This window comes from Macaca fascicularis, chromosome 11 (genome assembly GCF_037993035.2).
Source record: "Macaca fascicularis isolate 582-1 chromosome 11, T2T-MFA8v1.1".
Taxonomy (NCBI): domain Eukaryota; kingdom Metazoa; phylum Chordata; class Mammalia; order Primates; family Cercopithecidae; genus Macaca; species Macaca fascicularis.
The window spans coordinates 16,969,187-16,988,816 of record NC_088385.1 but is presented as its reverse complement, the minus strand read 5'-3'; the positions used below and the strand labels follow the sequence as shown (position 1 = coordinate 16,988,816).

Below are 19,630 nucleotides of genomic sequence, written 5' to 3'. Positions count from 1 at the left end.
CCTAAGATTATTTGCCAATACAGTTCCTACATGCAGATCTCTGCCTCAGAATTTGGTTCATGGGGAACTCAACCGGAAATAGCTGGCACCAGGAGTGTCTGAAAATGAAAACTCTTAAGACAGGACTTTGGAAATGGATCATTCACAGACCAAATATCAATGAGGTCCCCATCACTGGTAGTAGGTGGCACACAGACAGCAAATAGTCCATGGCATGCAGTAGCCGTGCAATTTTTAAAACTTTCACTAGCAGTGAACTTGGATAGTCTACCAATGGAAGGAATGTACTTGTAGGTACAATGTATCAGTCATTTGAGAAAGACAGAGGAAATACTAACTATAAGGACTATAAAATTGGATGGCTATTGCGGAGGGCCATTCAGTTCTGCAGAAAGATAATGAAAGAGTCATTAATTATCAATTAATTAAAGGCTAAGTGTGAAAGCCAGAGGGTCTCCTTGGCAGCATAAATAGACTCTCATCTCCTGTAGGATATGTATGGTAGAGCTCCAGAAATGGTAGATTCTCAACCATGGAAAGTTTTCTCTGCACTAATTGGGAGCACTAATTGGGAGCCCTAATTGGGAAGAAATGTAACCCTGACACAGGGAAGGGAGACATCTGGGTTGATGCACCGGAGAATCTTGAATCCTGAAATTCTTCTACAGAAATAGTCCACTTTTCCCTTGTAAAGACTAATTCTCCCTCTTCAGGTAAGCAAACAGTGATCCCTCTAAGTAAGCAAGTAGGCAATGATCCAGCCAGGTGAGTCAGGAAGGCTCTGTCATCAGCCATTCCAGTGCTGGTTCACTGGTACATGAACAGAGTAGTCATGGTGGCAGGGATGAAACCTGTACATGAGTCCAACAAAAGGGGTTGCACTTACCCAGGCTGATCTAGCTTTCATTGCTGTTGAAAGCTATGGAGACAAATCCTGAACCCCAATATAGCACCATCCCTCAAGGAGATCAATCATCCACTTGGTGGCATGTTAACTATTTGGATCCTGTCATGAATGGAATGTTTATTCCTATGTTGAAATCCTAACTCCTTAGATGAAGGTATTAGGAGGTAGGGCCCTTGGGAGGTGATTCCATCATAAGGGTGGAGTCCTCATGAATGGGATTAGTGCCCTTTTAGAAGAAAGCTTGTTTGCTCCTCCTTCCATGTGAGGATGCAGCAAGTAAAAGGCTATCTATGAGCCAAAAAGCAGGCTCTCACTGGACATTTAATTTTTTTTTTTTCTGAGATAGGGTCTTGCCTTGCACTGTACTCTAGGTTGGAGTGCAGTGGTGAGATGCTAGCTCACTGCAGCCTTGACCTCCTGGGCTTAAGCAGTCCTTCCACCTTGGCCTCTCAAGTAGCTGAGACTACAGGAATGTGTCATATGCCTAGCTTTTTTAGAAACAGAGTCTCCCTGTGTTACCTAGGCTGGTCTTCAACTCCTGGGCTCAAGCAATCTGCCCACCTCAGCCTCCCAAAGAGCTAGGATTACAGGCATGAGCCAACATACCTTGACATGTCAAGATCTAGATATAGAATCTTGATCTTGAACTTCCCACCTCCAGAAATTTGAGGAATAAATTTCTGCTGTTTATAAGTCACCCAGTCTATGTTATTCTGCTATGGCAGCTAAATTTATCTTGACTGGAATTGATGTATTCTGAGTATGAGTTTAACTTTCTTGCCTGCAGGGCCTCATCTAGCATAACTTGTTGAGGGCTTACAAAGTATTTGATCTACTTGACATGGGATCTGGATGACATCGCATTGGACTAAGGAACCTACTTAACAGGATAGGAAATGCAGCAGTTCGCACACGACTTAAGATCCACTGGTTCTCTCACCTACCATTCCACCCAGAGCCTGGTGGTCTGATAGAGTGATGAAACAACATTGGTGTAAACAGCTCTGATGAAACCTGTTAAGGTACCAGCTTGGAGAGAACACCCTGAGAGGATGGGGCACCATGCCGCAGAATTAGTATACATCTGAAGTCAACCAGAGCTGTATGGTGTGGTATCTTCAATAAATAAGTCTGATAGATGGAGTGAATTTACAACTGGACTAGAACAGCACTGTCTTTGTCTCTGGTGGATGCCTTGATGTCTGGTTTCTGACTGTCAGACAAGATAAGGAAAATGGAATTTATGATATGCTGTTTGAAGTCTGAAACTCCCCTCCTAACTGCCAGGGCCAGTTTCTATACTGATAGTCTTAAACTGGCCTAACCGGTTTGATAGGCCTGGCTAAGGGGACATAAAAACTCCACTGGGAACTTCCTTATTGAATTTCCCCAAAGCTAAGGTTCCTTGCACAGATCTTGGTGATTTGACCTAGATTCTGAGTGCATTGTGTGCAAGTCAGGACGCTGGGGAGCTGTGTCGGAGCTGTCTCTCAGATTCCAGTGCTTGCCTGTACTCACCATCTCTTGATGCAAATGCATCATTTGCCTTTAAATAAAAACCTTGAGTCTGGTAAGTCGTTTAAAATATCCGAACTTGAGAAGTCTTTGCAGCAGAATATATACGTCTGGGAACTAATGGATGGAGGCAAGAGTGGCTCCACCAACCATTACTCCCCAGTAACTCAATGGGGAAACTGTTTCTTAGAGATCTCGATCCAAAAGAGTGAGCACTTTCACCAGAGGATACAGAAAGCATTGCATTAAACCTCATACCAGCAGTCAAAAAGGAGATTCACTCTCCTGGAAGAAGTAATCAACCTGACCATTAGGAAATAATATGTTTGGCACCCACACAATCCACTTGGTTTCTTGATACAACAGGCACACACGTCCTGAGATGGGGATGATGACCAGGGTGTTAGATCCTCTCAGAGATGACTGCCTGGGTCACCCTACCTTGGTGATAAGGTTTGGCTCTGTGTCCCACCCAAATCGCATCTTGAATCGTACTCCCATAATTCCCATGCGTTCTGGGAGGGACCTGATGGGAGATAATTGAATCATGGGGGTGGTTTCCCCCATACTCTTTTCATGGTAGTGAATAAATCTCATGAGATCTGATTTTTTTTTTTTTTTTTTGAGACAGGGTCTCACCCTGTTGCCCAGGCTGGAGTGCAGTGGTGTGATCCTGGCTCACTGCAACCTCTGCCTCCCAGGATCAAGCAATTCTCCTGCCTCAGTCTCCCAGGCAGCTGGGATTACAGGCACTCACCACCATACCCGGCTAATTTTTGTATTTTTAGTAGAGACGGGGTTTCACCACATTGGTCAGGCTGGTCTCGAACTTCAGACCTTGTGATTCACCCACCTCAGCCTCCCAAAGTGCTGGGATTACGGACTTGAGCCACCGTGCCCAGCTAATCTGATGGTTTTATCAGGGGTTTCTGCTTTTGCGTCCTCCTCATTCTCTCTTTGAGATGGAGTCTCACTCTGTTGCCAGGCTGGAGTGCAATGGTGCAATCTCCGCTCACTGCAACCTCTGCCTCCCGGGTTCGAGTGATTCTCCTGCCTCAGCCTCCCGAGTAGCTGGGAATACAGGTGCGCACCACCATATCCAGCTATTTTATATTTTTAGCAGAGATGGGGTTTCACCATGTTGGCCAGGATGGTCTCGATCTCTTGACCTTGTGATCCACCTGCCTCGGCCTCCCAAAGTGCTAGGATTACAGGTGTGAGCCACCGTGCCCAGCCTGCATCTTCCTCATTCTCTCTTTGCCTGCTGCCATCCATGTAAGACGTAACTTGTTCCTCTTTGCCTTCCACCATGATTGTGGGGCTGCCCCAGCCATGTGGAACTGTAAGTCCAATTAAACCTCTTGCTTTTGTAAATTGCCCTATCTTGGGTATGTCTTTATCAGCAGCGTGAAAACGGACTGATACACTAGGTAAACCACCTAGGTCAGGAGAGAGAAAGGGAATCTAAGAGACCTATATAGTAGAATGATGATGAGTATCATTTGTGCTCTTGAGATTAGCTGCATGGTGGGGATGGAGGCCCTGTGAAAATTTAAGGACCTGCTCTTGGAACTTGAATGAAGCAGGTGGATCCAAGAGACTCAGGAGTGGACGATAATGGATGTTGTACTATCCCACCTTGATCTCCCCACTCTAGGACTGAAGCCTTTGTTACCCCTGCAGCTGGGAGTGTTGTTAGTCAATAGATCTCAGCTGAAATCTTCTCCAGTTCTTGGCCTTGGTTGAAGAAAACAACCTTGCTCAAGGTCTTGCCCCTTTCCAAGAGTAGCTAAAATCCAAGTGTCAGGTTGTTTTGGGAGCATAAAGGCCCAGTCCTCTTGTTCCACTTTGGAGCAACTCTGAAGTGTCATCCTATCTCCAAAGCTCACTTTAAGATGGACTTAGGCTTTTGCTGTGACTCACAGTTTAACTTCTCTCTCTGCCCAATTATACTTTCTTTCTTTTTTCCAATTGTACTTTCTTCATGTCCCCACAGGTTTTGTTCTTGAGAGTACTTCCTAAGAAACATTCTGTACACAATCTCTTAGAGTTTGCTTTTCAGTGAACTCAGTCGGTGACCATCTGAATGCATCTTTCTTTCTTTTTCTGTTTTCTTTTTCTTTTTCTTTTTTTTTTTGAGACAGAGTCTTGCTCTGTCACCCTGTCACCCAGGCTGGAGTGCAGTGGCGTGATCTCGGTTCACTGCAACCTCCACCTCCAGGGTTCGAGCAATTCTCCTGTTTCAACCTACTGAGTAGCTGGGACTAGAGGTGCGCACCCCTGTGCCCATCTAATTTTTGCATTTTTAGTAGAGATGGGGTTTCACCAAGTTGGCTAGGCTGGTCTTGAACTCCTGACCTCAAGTGATCCACCCACCTCGGCCTCCCAAAGTGCTGAGATTACAGGCATGAGCCACCATGCCTGGCACTGAATGCATCTTTCTAAAATCCAGTCTAGTCTCTAAGAAGCCTGTAATTGCCTTCTTATTCTTGGTGTAAAGCTGCAATGGTTTTTAAACTGGTTCCAAAAAACCCTTCTGTGGAGGTGCTTCATTGCAAATATTTAATTTGAATTTCATTCTTAAAAAACAATGAATACATTTTTTTAAATGTGTCTAAGAATGACACATGTGTCATTGTCATGCTGATAATGTGTCATGCCTATAATGTGTCATGCCTATAATGAGCCACTATATTTGGGAGACTAGGGTGGGAGGATTGTTTGAGGCCAGGAGTTTGATACCAACCTGGACAACAAAGCAAGATCCTATCTCTACAAAAAAAATTTAAAAATTAGCTAGGTGTGGTGGTGCATGCTTATGGTCCCAGCTACTTGGGAGACTGAGGTGGGAAGATCGCTTGAGCCTGGGATGTCAAGGCCACAGTGAGCCATGACTACGCCACTACACTCTGGACTGGGTAAAAAGAGTGAGACTCTGTCTCTCAGAAAAAAAAAAAAAAATTAACAATGTGAAAAGCACTAACACCAAAAATACAAACTACTGAGAAAAATGAGCACAGAAATATACATGTGCTATATTCTAAAGTTTACACATGTTTTTACAGTGTATTAACTTGAGGTGCCAACTCCTAGGATTTTTGTGCAGAGCTCAGGAGGAAGTTTCACTTTTCATTATTGTGCACATATTTCAACTTTGAAGAAATTATTTTTGGCTGGGCATGTGGCTCACGCCTGTAATCCCAGCACTTTGGGAGGCAAGTTGGGAGGATCACCTGAGGTCAGGACTTCGAGACATCCTGGCTGACATGGTGAAACTCCGTCTCTACTAAAACCACAAAAATTAGCTGGGTGTGGTGGCATGTGCCTGTAATCCCAGCTACTTGGGAGGCTGAGGCAGGAGAATCACTGGAACCCGGGAGGTGGCAGCTGCATTGAGCCAAGATTGCACCACTGGACTCCAGCCTGGGTGACAGAACAAGACTCTGGCTCAAAAAAAAAAATGTATTTTTGAATATATATGTACATAGTTTGGAATTCAAAAGATATAAAGGAGTATATGTATGTATAGATGTATATACATATACATATGTGTGTATATATGTATATATGTGTGTATATATGTGTATATATACTCCTTTATATACATATGTGTGTGTATATATACTCCTGTATATGTATATATACTCCCTTATATACATATATGTGTATATATACTCCTTTATATACATATATATGTGTATATATACTCCTTTATATCTTTTGAATATATACATATGTGTGTATGTGTATATATACATATGTAGTGAAAAGAATAATTCCCTTTCACCCCCATCTTCTAGTTCCCCAGTACCTCTCCAGGGGCAACTATAGCACTTAGTTTCTTGCATATTTTTCTAGAGATATCTTATGTATTAAATTATGTATATATAGTAAAAGTTTCCAGAATCAAAATGGAGTCTCTTGTGTCAGACCAAATCAACAACAATAAAATGAAGCTGGGAAGTTAAGAATGAAGGGCCCTCACTCACACATGCCTATGATAAGAACTATTACAAAGACTCTCTAAAGGGTTCTTACACATGTATGCCTATAGCAGGAATCTTTGCCAAGGATTTCCAAACTGTATCTTGCTAGGTGAGTCATAAGGACAGCTAGCAAGATCCATAAGAACACTTGCCTGACACAATGTCTCTACTAAAAAACTAGTGTCATCTACTGTGATAAGCCTCTGTAAACAATGTTCTCTGTTTTAGAACAAATTATGTGTACTTTTCTCTTCTGCCTTTAAAATCATCTCCTTGCCTCAACCTCCTTGGATAAAATGGTAGTCTCCTTAGCCTGCATATCTTGGATTTGCAGATCCACTCTGCACTCCCCATTAAACTCATTATGTTTGAAGACTATCTCTCTTGTCTGTTACTCAGGTTGACAACACACACATATGCACATACCTTTTTCCCCTATATACACTGTAATGTATGCTAAATGCTGTTTTAAAGATTGCTTATTATTATTTTTAACTTAACATACCTGCAACATTTTTGTTTATGGAAAAGGTCTTTAATATGTCATTAGTTCGTAACTGCTGCTTTGCGTATTAAAGACCTTTACCTTTTCTAAAAGACCTGATCTTTTATATAATAAATATGTGGATTTTGGGAAAGAGATTCCAAAGCAGAATATCATAGCATGGATTGGCTGATATTAGCTGCATTCATAAGGTTATAAAAGAAAGAAATGAACTCAGAAAAAAAAAATAGCCTACTTGCAAGCAGCACTAAAAAGTAAGAGATAATTCAGACATTTTAGAACTGTGTCGAAAGATACCACTTTTTCTTTCTTTCCAACTAGCAAATGATAGAAGGAGGAATAATTTCATCTAGGAAGGTCAATTAAGCCTTAGGACAAAGACCAAATCAATGATGTAGCTATGAGATGTCTGTTAAGACCTTGGATTGCATTAAGCTGGACCATACTAACCCATGCAGCTGAACAAAATGGCTTCTAGAAAAGCGACTTTAAGTGCAAGGTCCTGTGGAAACCTGATAAACTTAAAGGACCTGTAATTAAATCTAGAAAGAAAGTCATGTTCCAAGAAGAATTGTTGGTGTGACTGAAGTCAAAAAAAATGAACACATGTTTTTGAAAGAGATTTATTGTCGAAAATGCCATGAGCTTGTATTACAGGAAACTGGAAGCGTTTAGGCTATAAACAACTTTCGGGGCCCCAGATTTCCACGGGCCGAGAAAGGTACCCATCTGCCAATGAGACCATTTTCTCTATTGCCCTCGTTATCCAAGGAAAAAAATGAAAGATCTAGAAAGTGCAGCCAGGCACCACAGAGAGAAGTGAACTAGGGGCAATAGTTTGAGGATCAATTAAGGGCCTCCCACAAATGACTTCTCTCGGAGTAGCGGGGTGTCCTAGCCTTCCCAGCAGCCTCCTGAGAAACAGCAAGATTCCAGAGGGAATGGATGCATGGTCTCCAGGGAGGGAAACCACAGGGCTGGATTGGTTATTGATTGCCTGTGCGACAATGTTGACAGTAGTAGTGCACATCTGAGCTATACCCTGTGTAGAAAAATGATTGATTATTGAGGGCTGACCCAGCCCTACAATGCCAGTGCCACTCCACCTCTTTTGCATTTTGGGACTGTATAGGGCTTCAGAACTCTGGGCTGAAGCCAGTTGCAATGACTCATGCCTGTAATCCCAGCACTTTGGGAGCCTGAGGCAGGCAGATCACTTGAAGTCAGGAGTTCAAGACCAGTCTGGCCAACATGGTGAAACTCCATCTGCACTAAAAAAAATACAAAAATTAACCGGTGTGGTGGCAGGCGCCTGTAATCCTAGCTACTCAGGAGGCTGAGGCAGGAAAATCACTTGAACCCATTAGGCAAAGGTTGCAGTGAGCCGAGATTGTGCCATTGCACTCCAGCTTGGGCAACAGAGCAAGACTTCATCTCAAAAAAAAAACCAACCAACCAAACAAACAAACAAAACGACCCACAAACAAACAAAAAACAAATTCTGGGCTGAATGAAAACAACAAATAAGATTGAGGCTGAATTTTAGTCCATCAGGATTGGGATTGAGAGTTAATTAAAATGAAGAATAGAATATAAAGAAGTGAGTTATTTCTTGTATACTGTAGTATACTGGAGTTTTTTGATTCCTATCTGTTATAAATTCACTTACCCGTTCAGTCATCAAACATTTTCTGAGTGTACACTTTTTGTCAGGGCCTGAACTAGGTGCTGGAAATACATTGGTGAACAAAACCCTCATGTAGTTTACATCCTGATACACAGATGTCTCAGTCTGTTTTCTACTGCTGTAATAGAATACCACAGACTGGGGAATTTATAAAGAAAAGATATTTATTTGGCTCATGGTTCTTGAGGCTGGGAAGTTCAAGGGCGTGGTGCCGGCATCTGTTTGGCCCTCTGGTGAGGTCCTATTTGCTGTGTCACACTATGGCCAAATGACGGGAAGGGCAAGAGAGCACATGCAAGAGAGTTTCCTTCTGTAACAAAGTCACTCCTGAGATAACTAACCCGCTCCTTTAATAATGACATCAATTCACTCATAAGGGTGGAGCCCCCATGATCTAATCATTTCTTTAAAAGCCGCTACCTCTCAATACTGTCACATCAGCAATTAAATATCAGCATTAATTTTGGAGGGGGCATTCAAACCATAGCAATAGGATTTGTGACATTTGGCTGGAAAATTGGAAATAAGAGTATATATGTTGCCATGACATCCTGTTTATAAGTCCCACATCCACATTCAAATAATTTACTACTAACAAAGAGGTAGGTGCTGTGTAATTATATTGCTCCTAGAACAGGGTACAAGTAACATTGGAATAATATTTTCTCTAAGGCAGGCTGGCTACACAGCTATCAGCACAAGCAATCTTTAGCTAATTAGGATTTCAAAGGAAACATAAACATTTAAATGTAATAGGATTATACCTGGGTGGAGACATTAAGGATATTTATCTCCCTCCATAGCTTTCAGAGTTAGTCAGAGAGCTAGGATGGTTAAGATTTAATTTTCATTTATTCAAAAAGAAATCAAATGCATTCTTCCAAGTGGGAACAAGAGGATTGGTGTCAATCTGGTCTTTCCACAGTCCCACTCAACCAATTAACCAGACATTTCACAGCAAATATCTATCTGTCTGTCAGATGTTTAAATTGTTAGAATTTTTGTTACATGTTATCTCTTAAAAAATAGACCAATATTATTAATGTGAATAGTTTATTTATATAGGATTGTATTATTAATAGTCACATTAATAACATTAATGTTAATTATTTTGTTATTAACAATAAATATCAATTCATTATTAATACCAATAATAAAATATAGATTAATAATGATTAAGCTAATCAAGTTTACGTTGTATTAGTCTGTTCTCACACCGCTAATAAAGACATACCCAAGATTGGGTAATTTATAAAGCAAAGAAGTTTAATTGACTCACAGTTCAGCATGGCTGGGGAGGCCTCAGGAAACTTACAATCATAACAGAAGGGGAAGCAAATACATTCTTTTTCACACGGTGGCAGGAAGGAGAAGAATGAATGCCCAGTGAAGGGGGAAGCCCCTTATAAACCATCAGATCTCATGAAAACTAACTTACTATCATGATAACAGAATGGGGGAAACTGCCCCTGTGGTTCAATTATCTCCACCTGGTCCCTCCCATGACACGTGGGGATTATGGGAACCACAATTAAAGATGAGATTTTGGTGGGGACACAGCCAAACCATATCACACATATTAATGTGAAAAAAGCAGGTAAAGTTCTGATTTTTTTCCCTTCAAACAACAAGACAATAAAACCCTAAATAAAACAAATAACATGATTATAGAAAGCATAATGTGGCAATAATCTCCCATTGAGGTTGCAATTCTAGTTCTTTCTTTATCAAAGTTTCAATGCCATAACAATTTGTCAGAGGAAAATTAGGCAGAAAAAAAGCATCTTTTCTTTCCCTCAGAAGATTGAGGGAAAGGATAAGGAGAGGGGAAAATAATGTGAGTAAATATGGTCAGCTTAAAATAGAGTAAATGTAACTCCATATCTAAAATTGTTTACCCAGACTGCTTTTTTCCATGAAGAACACCAATAATTATCAGTATTTGGCAACAAAGTTTGCAGATTGCTTCATGTGAGGTTAATATTTAACTTCCATTTTCCCTTGGAAAAGACTTTCAAACAGAATTTCTATCTGGGTGTTCTTGAGGGTATTGTACTGGTTCAATTCTTTGTTATAAACTATTTTGGGGGAAAAGCTGAAATGTTTCATACTTACGTTTCTTTGCTTGGCAAAGTTGATTGTGTTGGATTTTGTAATTCTATTCTTTTGTTAAAATGACAATTTTTTTTTTTTAAATTTGAGACACAGTCTCAATCTGTCACCCAGACTTGAGTGCAGTGGCGTGATCTTGGCTCACTGCAACCTCCGCCTCCCAGGTTCAAGTGATTCTCCTCTCTCAGTCTCTTGAGTAGCTGGGATTATAGGTGCATGCCACCAAGCCAGGATAATTATTGTATTTTTGTAGAGATGGAGTTTCACCATGTTGGCCAGGCTGGTCTTGAACTCCTGACCTTAAGTAATCCACCTGCCTTGGCCTCCCAAAGTACTGAGATTACAGGCGTGAGCCACTGTGCCCAGCCTAAAATGGCAATGTTAATGAGCAGATATTTTCCCCTCTAGAAGCCCTTCTGAATTCAATGGGAGGCCTTCTTTGGATTACTTGTCTTTACTTAGAGGGATATTCTGAAAGCCAACTGTGGTGAATACAAAAATAAGGGAACTACAGGTCATAGAAATGTATCAAAATGTGTGGCTCACAGACGGTGTAACTTAATTGATTTAACAGGTTTTATAATCAAGTTCTAGTGGTTGATTTCAATCTCCTGTCAATGTGGGTTGACCAACTAAATAATTCCAGGTTTTCCTCCCCTCCCCTGGCATGTAAAGTAATCCAGGTTTTTCATAGTGAAATTGGTGTGCTTTTTTTTTTTTTTTTTTTTTTTTTTTTGAGACAGAGTCTCCCTCTGTCGCCCAGGCTGGAGTACAGTGGCGCGATCTCGGCTCACTGCAAGCTCCACCTCCCGGGTTCACACCATTCTCCTGCCTCAGTCTCCCAAGTAGCTGGGACTACAGGCGCCCACCACCACGCCGGGCTAATTTTTTATATTTTTAGTAGAGATGGGGTTTCACCGTGTTAGCTGGAATGGTCTCGATTTCCTGACCTCGTGATTCGCCCACCTGGGCCTCCCAAAGTGCTGGGATTACAGGCGTGAGCCACCGCGCGGCCGGTATGCATTTTTTCAAAAGAATCAACTAAGCTTGGGTGTTTGGGATAATAACAAAAATGCTTTCTTACCTTCTACCTTATTAGCTGAGTTAACTGAGAGGGTGTTACTGAACTCCATTATTTCTCATTCATTCTCCTCCCAGCTCCCTGGGATTCCAGCAATTATGGTAGTTCTTACTTCTGATTTTTTTTTTTTTTTTTTTTTTTTTCCCCCTCCACATGACCTTTGGTATTTATGCGGCCAGTCTCATCAGCATTCAAAGCTTTTCGGGATTTCCAAGTCATAATCTCAGATCCTACAAGGCTCTCGGTTTTGGTTCCTTGGGGAGTTTGCCTCAAGACATCAAGAAATGTTCATCGAGCTGGGCGCGGTGGCTCACACTTGTAATCCCAGCACTTTGGGAGGCTGAGGCGGGTGGATCACCTGAGGCCAGGAGTTCAGGACCAGCCTAGCCAACATGGCAAAACCCCATCTCTACTAAAAATACACAAAAATTATCTGGGTGTGGTGGCGCGCCTAGCAAATTACCACAGGAACAGAAAACCAAACACTGCATGTTCTCACTCATAAGTGGGAGTTGAAAAATTGAGAACACATGGACAAAGGGAGGGAACATCAGGTACCAGGGCCTGTTGAGTGGTGGGGAGTGAGGGGAGGGAACTTATAGGATGGGTCAATAGGTGCAGCAAACCACCATGGCACACGTATACCTATGTAACGAACCTGCACGTTCTGCACATGTATCCCAGAACTTAAAAGTAAAATTAAAAAATAAAAAAAAGAAGAAAAAAAAGTTCTGGCACATAGTAGGTGTTTTATTTAAATTTTTGAGTAACTAATAAATTCACATGGTTTTATAAATAAATAAAGTGGCCAGGCACAGTGGCTCATGCCTGTAATCCCAGAACTTTGGGAGGCCGAGGTGAGCAGATCACTTGAGGTCAGGAGTTCGAGACCAGCCTGGCCTGCATGGTGAAACCCCGTCTCCACTGAAAATACAAAAATTAATTGGGCATGATGGCACACACCTGCAATCACTTAGGTTGGCTGCTCAGGAGGCTGAGGCAGGAGAATTGCTTGAACCTGGGAGGCAGAGGTTGCAGTGAGCCCAGATTGCACCACTGCACTCCAGCCTGGGTGAGGGTGTGAGACTTCATCTCTAAATAAATAAATAAATTAATTAAAATGGTTTTAAAATCAAGAGGTATAAAAAGTTGTACAGTGAAAAGTTCCCTCCTTATTCTTGTATTCAGGTATCCTCATCTATCCCTCTTCCGTTCCTCACTGATCATCCCTGGTACTACTTTTGGTTTCCTTCTGCAGTTTCTTTATGTGCATTTAAGTGCTGTTATAGATTGAGAGATTTTCATCTTTTAACACTCACATGGCTTAAAATTTCATATGTTTATTATCTCCACCTCCTTATCATCTCTCATCTACTTAAAAAAATACTTTAGACTGGGCACAGTGGCTCACACCTGTAACCTCAGCTCTTTGGGAGGCCAAGGCAAGGGGACAACTTGAGCCTAGGAGTTTGAGACCCACCTGGGCAACATGGCGAGACCCCGTCTCTACAAAAAACAAATTAGCTGGGTGTGGTGACATGTGCCTCAAGTCCCAACTACTTGGGTGGCTGAAGTGGGAGGATCACTTGAGCCCAGGCGGTAAAGGCTACAGTGAGCCGTGATTGCACCAATGCACTCCAGAGTCTCACTCTGGGTGACAGAGTGAGACTCTGTCTCAAAAGAAAAAAGTCATAGACTTTATTTTTTAGAACATTAAGTTTCCAGCAAAATTCGGCAGAAGGCACAGAGATTTCCCATATATCTCCTGCCCCCACATATGTATAGACTTCCCAGCTATCAAAATCCTTCACCAGAGTGGTACATTCATTACAAACAATGAACATATATTGGCACATCATTATCACTCCAAGTCCAGAGTTTACATTAGGGTTCATTCTTAGGGTTGTACATTGTGTGGGTTTTGACAAATGCATGATGACATGCATCCACCATTATAGTATCATACAGAATAGTTTTGCTTCCCTAGAAATCCTCTGCCTGTTCATCCGTTCCTCCTAACTCCTAGAAACCATTGATTCTTTTACTCTCCATAGTTTTGCCTTTTCCAGAGTGTCATATAATTGGAATTATACAGTATATAACCTTTTGAAATTGGCTTATTTTGCTTAGTTGATGCATTTAAGTTTCCTCCATGTCTTTTTATGGCTTGATAGCTCATCTCATTTTAACACTGAATAATATTCCATTGTCTGCATGTTCCACAGCTTATTTATTCATTCACCTACTGAAGGACGCCTTGGTTGCTTCCAAGTTTTGACAATTATGAACAAAGCTGCTATACACATTCATATTCAGGTTTTTGTGTGGACATAAATTTTAAACTCATTTGGGTAAGCACCAAGGAACACAATTTCTGGATCATATGGTAAGAGTAAGTTTAATATTATAACTGGCAAACTGTCTTCCAAAGTGGCTGTACAATTTTGCACTCCCACCAGCAATGGATGAGAGTTTCCCACTTACTTTTCAACAAACTGCTGGCACTTTCCCACTTTCCCCACCCCACTAAAACTTCTTTTGCTAAGAAAAGCAATGGCGTCCTAGTTGCTGTCAAAGTGCACTTTTTAACTCTTATTTTACTGGACCTATCTGTTGACGACTCACATATACTTTATTCTCTTATCTCTTCACCTCGAATACTAGTCTTTTTGGTTTCTCTTCTCCCATTTAGATGGCTCCGTCCCTTTTTCTGTTGTTAATGGTTTTTGGTCTTGGTTTATCCCTCAATTGTTGGTATTTTAAAATTTTCTCCTTCATACTTTTGTAACTCCACACACTCTTCAGAGGTGATTTCCAAAATCTAACAGCAATCCAAAGATTGTTTTTGTTTGTTTGTTTGTTTGTTGTTGTTGTTGTTTTGATTCAAAGTCTCGCTCTGCACCCAGGCTGGAGTGCAGTGGTACCATCTCAGCTCACTGCAACCTCTGCCTCCAGAGTTCAAGCAATCCTCCCACTTCAGCTTTCTGAGTAGCTGGGACTACAGACATGTGTCATCACACCTGGTACTTTTAAAATTTTTAGAAGAGACAGAGGTCTCCCTATGTTGTCCAGGCTGGTCTCCAACTCCTGAGCTCAAGTAATCTTCCTGCCTTGGCCTCTCAAAGTTCTGGGATTACAGCAGAAATTCTTAACTAAGTTGGAGATACACATTTTCATCAGCTTATTGCTAATCTCCACCTGGATGTCTATTAGACTGCTAAAATTCAGCATATTACTCCATTCCTGAGCACCAAAAATCAGCAAATCTCTGCTTCTCTTTCTTTATTTTTGATCCAGGTGGGTGGCACTACTGTCCATCTTAAACTGCTCACACCTGAAATCTGAAGTCTTCTTAGATGCCTTTTTCTTGCTTGGCCCTCCACATTCAGGAAAATTGATTTTACTTCCTAGAGGAGCCTTCAGTCTGCCTCTCCTTCACATTGCCATAGTCACTGCCTTGGATCAGCCCTCCTTCTTCATTTCCAGTACTGATGCAATGGCCTTCTGATTGTTCTCCTACTTCTGGTCTCACTCTCTGCTCTTCGCCCTCCACACCAGTGTCTGGGTGATCTTTTTATAAAGTAAACTTCAACAGTGTCATTCCTCTGCAATACTCACGGCCTTGAGGAAAAAAAGTCTGAGCTCTCAAGTGTGGTGGGCAGCATCCTTCATGGTCTAACTTTGCCTGTTCTTTTGACTCTTTTCCTCCCTGAATTTCCTGGGGCTTTCCGTGCTTTCTTAGGCCCCTGGAATGTCACATCTCTGCCTGTGCCTGAAATACCCTTCTCTTGTCTGCCTAGGTGCTGTCTTTATTCTAAAGGACCTCTTTTATTTGGAGCTTCTCCCTCTTCTACTCCCATCCCCACCCCCAGCTGAGTTAAGTGCTTCTTTCTTTCTGGACCATAATCCCTTGACATCTCAGCAGCACTGCCAGTCACGCCATTTTATACCGCTCTATTTTCTCGTTCAAGATCCTGTGGACTTTTTATGTGCATAACTTTTACTTTAACACTTACAAATGACTTTCCCATACACTATTTCCTTTGATCTTCATGGTACTTCTTTTGTCCTTGAATTGTGTATAAAACCCTAAAAGCTAACAACAACAACAACAACAGAGTCTGAAACAAAGTTTATACATTAACACTTTATTTGGAGTGGAATTCCAGGGCAGCAAGAGTGAGGGAAGAAGGAAGGGGGGAATTCAAGCAGAGAGGGAGGGTATGCAAACATAAGGTGGCATCTTTCTTATCCTGCAGATCCCTATTTCACAAAGAGACGCAGCCAAGCCCACATACAGGGCATCTCCTGAGAGGCTGCATAGATCCACTGAGCCCTGGAACAGACCATTAGGTTTGGAAAGGTGGAAAAGTAAGTCATTTATTAGTCAGTGGCTTCTTATTTTGTGCTTTTCATTGGACAAAATTTAACCAATTTCTCTTTCTTGCTTTCTTGCCTTTTTAAAAATTTCAGAGCAGAAGAACTTGGCCATCTAACTATTTTTAAATTTCCCGGACCTCCAGGGTGTTACTTGCCTCCCCACCCGCCCCCGCTGCCACCTTTCCCCAGCAGCTGCTGGGGATGCCAACAGCTGGGGCTGGTTGGGTAGAACTCGGGCGCCTGAGCAGCCCAGGCTCCTGCTGGGGCAGATACGATGCAGCTGTGTGGAAGCTCAGCCAGTGGCATGAGGAGAGGAAGCAACTGTAGTGGCAGGGGGCTGTCACTTTGGCAAATTGCCAAGGGGCCAGGGCAGGTTGGATCAAGCAATTCTTTTTTTCTAATTGAGATTTTATTGGTTGTGTTGGGGATCAGTAAGTACATAGACATTTCACAATTTTGCACAATTTGTACATAATTTTGTACCAAAAATCTAAAAAGCCATGTATTGTAAGCTTTAAAAGCAGATATTCTCATGACTTTGCAGCTTGAAATTTGAAGGCCAAATTTCCTTAAGAAGATATCAAATGCCAGTGTCTTCAAACGTGGATAAACTGTTATGTAAGTACCACCAATTAACAATTTTTTATTTTTATTATTATTATTACTTTTTTTTGAGATGGAGTCTCGCTCTTTCGCCCAGGCTGGAGTGCAGGGGTGTGATCTCGGCTCACTGCAAACTCCACCTCCCAGGTTCATGCCATTCTTCTGCCTCAGCCTCCCAAGTAGCTGGGACTACAGGCGCACATCACCACTCCCGGCTAATTTTTTGTATTTTTTAGTACAGACGGGGTTTCACCGTGTTAGCCAGGATGGTCTCAATCTCCTGACCTCATGATCCACCTGCCTCAGCCTCCCAAAGTGCTGGGATTACAGGCGTGAGCCACTGCACCTGGCCAACAATTTTATATCATAGACACTACATACTGAAATTTTCTTTTTTTCTTTTTTTTTTTTTTTTTGAGACGGAGTCTCGCTCTGTCACTCAGGTTGGAGTGCAGTGGCCGGATCTCAGCTCACTGCAAGCTCCGCCTCCCGGGTTCCCGCCATTCTCCTGCCTCAGCCTCCCGAGTAGCTGGGACTACAGGCGCCTGCCACCTCGCCCGGCTAAGTTTTTGTATTTTTAGTAGAGACGGGGTTTCACTGTGTTAGCCAGGATGGTCTCGATCTCCTGACCTCGTGATCCGCCCGTCTCGGCCTCCCAAAGTGCTAGGATTACAGGCTTGAGCCACCGCGCCCGGCCCATACTGAAATTTTCAATCTTTCACAGCACATTAACAAAGTTCCTAGGAAAACAGGACTGCCACAACCACAGATGCTACAGAGTGCACACAGTTTTGACAGGGAGGGCCACCATCAAGGAATGGTTTTCTTTTTTTATTGAGACAGAGTCTCGCTCTGTCACCCAGGCTGGAGTGCAGTGGCGTCATCTTGGCTCACTACTACCTCTGCCTCCCAGGTTCAAGCAATTCTCCCGCCTCAGCCTCCCAAGTAGCTGGGATTATAGGTGTGTGCCACCACACCCGGCTAATTTTTTGTATTTTCGGTAGAGATGGGGTTTTGCCATGTTGGCCAAGCTGGTCTCGAACTCCTGATCTCAGATGATCCACCCACCTCAGCCTCCCAAAATGCTGGGGTTACAGGTGTGAACCACTGCACCTGGCCCAAGGAGTAGTTTTCTTAGGAAACAATTCTACTAAAAAACAACATGGGAATAGGATTAGAAATGTTCAAGGCATTAAGTACGGAACTGTGACCCCATATTGCCATGTAGTATGTTTTCTATATAGGATATAAAAACTATCCCCCATTTGTGGAATATTAAGCTGACACCCAAGACAGTCAAGATACTGGATACTCCCGTAATCCAGTATCCCACATTATTTGCTTGTTGTACCAAAAAATAAATAACTAGAAAATGATTCCATCTCTTAAATAAAAGCATTCACACTTAAAAAAATGGGATGAAGAGGGATTCCCTCCTCTTAAAAATGTTTCTAGAGGCCGGGGATGGTGGCTCACATCTGTAATTCCAGCACTTTGGGAGGATGAGGTGGGTGGATCACCTGAGGTCAGGAGTTCCAGACTAGCTTGGCCAACATGGCGAAACCCCATCTCTACTAAAAAAAAAAAAAATTAGCTAGGTGTGGTGGCGGGCACCTGTAATCTCAGCTATTCGTGAGGTTGAAGCAGGAGAACTGCCTGAACCCGGGAGGCCAAGGTTGCAGTGAGCCCAGAATGTGCCACTGCACTCCAGCCTGGGCAATAGAACGAGACGCTGTCTTAAAAAAAGAAAAAAAAAAAAGTTTCTAGAGCTACTAAAACACTTGTCATTTACAAAATAGTTGATAAAAAATATTCATACTAGGAAGGGAGACAGGAACTGCGGATAAGACAGGGCATATGATACTAATCAGACGTGGCTTCTTTGTCTCCAGCTTCATCAGAGGCTGGACTTTCCCCATTTTCAGTTTCTCCATTTTCTGCAGGTAAATCTTCTTGAGTTTCTTGGTTAGCCATTTTGGCTTGTTTTCCCTTTACTCTTCTTTTTCCCTTTTGTTTCCTTTTTTTTGTCTGAAGGTTTATCCTTTCCTGCTGCCGTTTTTGTTTTTGTTTCTACTGTTGCAGGAGCAGGTTTAGCTGACAACCTCACCCATCTCCTCTTGGCATCTTCCTTCCCTGTGTCTTGGGCTGAGCTGACCTTCCTCTTGTGTATCTTGGTGGTGAGGAGGCCACTGCCGCTCTTACAGCTCACGCTGCTGAGACCTGCAGCTAGGGCAGTGGGAGAACCTGATGGAACCTGGGTCAGGTCAAATTGATACAGCACATACACAGTCAAATTCACCAACGATGTTAGAAAAACCCAGTTTTCCTCATATTGCTGGTGAGGGAACTGAAACTAGAGAAACAAAGTAATTTGTCCAAAGTCACACAACCATTATGATTGAGTTAGAATGTATTTCAAAGTACTTTTCCCTATATATTTTACAATGTTTTGCACTGAACAAATGTTATGTCTGAAGTTTCTATTCTTTTTTTTTTTTTTCTCTCCTTCCTTAAACACTTATGACGTTTTTTGTTTTTAACTTTTATTTTAGGTTCAGGGATACATGTGCATGTTTGTTATATAGGTAAATTGTGTGTCATGGGAGTTTAGTGTACAGATTATTTCATCACCCAGGTAATAAGCATAGTCCCCGATTGGTAGTTTTTTGATCCTCACTCTCCTCCCTCCCTCCAAACTCAAGTAGGCCCCAGTGTCTATTATTACGTCTATGTCTATTGACATAAAGTCCACTCATTGTGAGAACATACAGTATTTGGTTTTCTGTTCCTGTGTTAATTTGCTTAGGATAATGGTCTCCAGCTTCATCCACGTTGCAGCAAAGGACATGATCTC

General features: G+C 42.1%; 1 pseudogene; it reads right to left on the bottom strand.

Annotated features, from left to right (window-relative positions):
- Positions 1-18,639: 18,639 nt before the first annotated feature.
- LOC141408096 (uncharacterized) overlaps positions 18,640-19,630 on the bottom strand; it is a 37,204-nt pseudogene continuing 36,213 nt past the window's right edge.